At 41.9% G+C, this 3,378-nt stretch overlaps 1 pseudogene; it reads right to left on the bottom strand.

Moving 5' to 3' along the window:
• Positions 1–447: 447 nt before the first annotated feature.
• LOC102436808 overlaps positions 448–3,378 on the bottom strand; it is an 8,688-nt pseudogene continuing 5,757 nt past the window's right edge.

Genomic DNA, 3,378 nt, shown 5'->3' with positions numbered 1-3,378 from the left:
AACTGTCTCCTGCCCCAGCTGACATGCAGAATGCAGGAGCCTTTCTATGGCATAGCCAGGGGTTAGGGAAGAGGCAAGAAAAAGAATGTCCACTTATAGCACCAACGCCAAAGGACTCCAAATCCATACATGCTTGACTCAAAATAAAGAACTGGAGAGAAACTTATAAAATCTTTTTTTCCCCAGAGTTTATGGTGTTTGTGTGTTTTAATCTGGTATAGAGGGCACAAAAATACTTATCAATATAAAATATTTTTACAGCTCCAAAATAGATTTACAAATATTTGTAAAGTTCATTCTTATGAGATTCATGTAGTTTTTCCTTGATATGGCAGTTTACAGAGATTGAAAACTAAAAGAGCTTTTTTATTAGAAAGACAATGGTACATATTAGCCCTTGCTAAAAGTATTTGATAAGAAAGAAGAGATATTTTTATTCCCAGCTAATTGTCACATGCAGTCTCTATTCTCTCTACTGCTTCATTCTCTCTGTGTCACTCTAGTATGCTTATCTCCCGAGTTTTCTCTGTCCATTTTTCCTCCTCTGTATATATCTGTGCCGTGGCTTCTGGCATCATTTCTTGTATTCCACTCTTCACTGGGACTCTGCTAAGACCATTTTCTTACTTTCCTTTCCTTGTAACTACTATGACTTCTGCTTCGGCTTCTCCTGCTCCTCTCATTTCTTTCAGATCCTCTGTTCTCTGGGCTGTGGTTATGGCTCCTGGACTTTTTGTCGAAATCAGAATAATTCCATTTGCTAGTCTCCCTAGAACTCTCTTGTTTTAAAAATCTTTGCTCTTCTTTGACTTTTTCCTTATTACAGTGATTGCTAGAAAGCTCTTCATAGTTTTCTCTTCATAGACTTGTTCTTTTCTTCTATATCACTGTTTTTCTTTCTTGAACATTTGTTTTTCTTTCTTTTCTTCTTTTGTATTTTTATTCTTTGTTGTCACTCTCACTGCTGCTTTCTGAAGTCTCACTGAAGGAGGAGAAGGAAGAGGAGAAGGAAGAGGGGGAGGGAGAGTAGGAGAAGGAAGAGGGGGAGGAAGATTTGTGTTTATGTTTTTTGTGTTTATTTCTACTCTTCTGAAGCTTTTTCTACCTTTTTTCTTTTTCTTGTTTTTCTTCTCAAGTTGATTCTATTTCCTGGGAAGTTTCTGGTTTTGTTTGGTTATTAGTAACTTTAAAAATTCGACTTCTGGATCTTCTTCACCCTCACTTGCAACATATTCCTATGATGAATCATTTGCGGTCAAGTTTCTCCAGAGTACATTTCATTTCAGTGCAAACCCACTGTTTCTCACCTCCACTATTAGCTCCGAGGGGTGCACTGATGGTCCTGAGCCATGGGTGGGAACTGAACTTGCACTGATTCCAGAAAGACCAAACAAAGGACATTCCCGATCTGTGTTGACATGACCCCATTTGTGACATTTAATGGACCTCACATGTCGAATCTGAAGGCCAAAGGGCTGATCTCGGATGTTCATGTCATCTTTGGCATATTTTTCTCATGGCGCTCCTTTCTGCCATTCAAATTTGTATTCAGTCTCTCCTGTTTCTTCTTTCTCTTCGTTTTCTTTTTTAGCTCCTGGTGGGGCCTCATACATGAAATTAAGGCCATTCTTTATATGCTCATCTCCCATAAGCAATCTATTATCATATGATTCTTGTTCTTTAAGATATTTTTGCATTATTCTTGTTTCTTCTTATCATATGACTAGGGGCCTGGTGCACGAAGATTCATGCATGGGGTGAGGGGGGCGGTCCTCAGGGAATCAACAGGGTGGAGCAAGCAGCTATGGCTGATCCTCAGCCCTGCCCTAAGGGGCCCCGCGTCTTAGTGTCCCGGTAATTGCTGCAAGCACCTCTGAGGGAAAGCCACCCTCAAGTTCCGAGTTCTGCCTGCTGCCAGACAGTCCAGTTTCTCCCTGTATGAGTCCTGGGTCCCCAGAGACTTCCCGGAACTGGAGTTCAGAGCAGTCGGGAGCTTGTGACTCCCTCCCGATTCAAAAAGACAGCTGCGTCCTCAGGTGCCCGCCCCTTTCCACGTGCGCTTGAGCCTCTGTACCTCTGCACTTTACTTCTGCAGCTCCTCTGAGTCTCAGTGTGCTTTTCTCTTTCCTTCTAGTTGTAGAATTTCCACTTGGCCAGCCTTCCTGTAGTTCTGGATGATGTCCGTTTTGTCTTTTCGTTGTATTTTTGAAGTGGTTGTGGGAGGCAGCACTTTCCGGTGTTTACCTATGCCGCCATCTTGGTTTCTCCCCGAACTATTATCTTTTAATATTTGAACAGCATCCTGGGAATGCAATAAATAATAATAACGAAAGTAGCTTATGTTTGTTGTAAGGTTCACTACTGGGGAAGAACTGTGCTATGTACTTCAAATGCAGTATCTCCATTACTCTTTTGCAAACTCTGAGGTAAATACCATATAATCCCATTTTCTAGATGAGGAAACTGGGGCAGAGAAAGGTAAAAGAAGACAGGATCACAAGACAGATGTGGGTTTGAACTCAAGAGGTCCACTTCCCAGAGACTGGGCCCTTAAGTCCTGCACAATATTCCATGTCACATCTATGCTCCAATTTTACTTACTGTGCTTCTCCCATATATGTGGGCCCATTCAAATCCTCAAGAAGAAAGGAAATGTCTCAGGTTGACCATAGCGCCCAAAGGGCTGAATGTCTTGATATTTAGGCCAAGTAGAACGTCTTGCCGTTTTAAGCTATGCTGGCTTAACTTTCACATTAAAAGTGAAATCTTGAAAGACCGTGCCCCATTGATATATTTAACTAATTGAGGAGGGAACCAACAGGGTAGACAAAAACAAAACAAAAACGCTGTTTTCTTGAATGCTTGACAAAAATGTGTGTGTTTGTGTGCACATATCTATATTACCCTGTTTGCTAAATAGATATAGAATAGTGAGGCAGTTAACAAACATGTAGGTTAGATCAAAACAAAACTACTTAACCTTTTCCGGGGCAATAAAACCTCTAACACTTTTGGAAGTGACTTCCATACCAGGTTCTAAAATCCTGCTGTCACATCCACTTCTGCAGGTTAAGTTACAACTAGCAACTTGGACTTTGTAATCCCTTCACCTTGTACACCTGAAACGAATAGATTATTGCATATCAACTGTAAATGAAAAAATTTTTAGAGTTTGTAAAGTTACAATCCACAGGACTGTGCACTGTTCTGGCCTTTCTCAGTTGTTTGTATAGGTACATCCCCCCCCTCCTGCGCGGAGGCTCCCCCCCCGCTGCCGCGGAGGCTGGGCAAAGAACAGAGGCCCCGCTTTTCCTAGCGAGGCTGATTGGGAAATGTTGGCAGGCACCTATTTTTCCAACTTTGGGGGTGGGAGTGGGG

This window comes from Myotis lucifugus, unplaced genomic scaffold, assembly GCF_000147115.1.
Source record: "Myotis lucifugus unplaced genomic scaffold, Myoluc2.0 scaffold_331, whole genome shotgun sequence".
In the NCBI taxonomy this organism is placed as follows: Eukaryota; Metazoa; Chordata; class Mammalia; order Chiroptera; family Vespertilionidae; genus Myotis; species Myotis lucifugus.
Note: the sequence above shows the minus strand (reverse complement) of the source record. Positions and strands in the feature narration are given on the sequence as shown.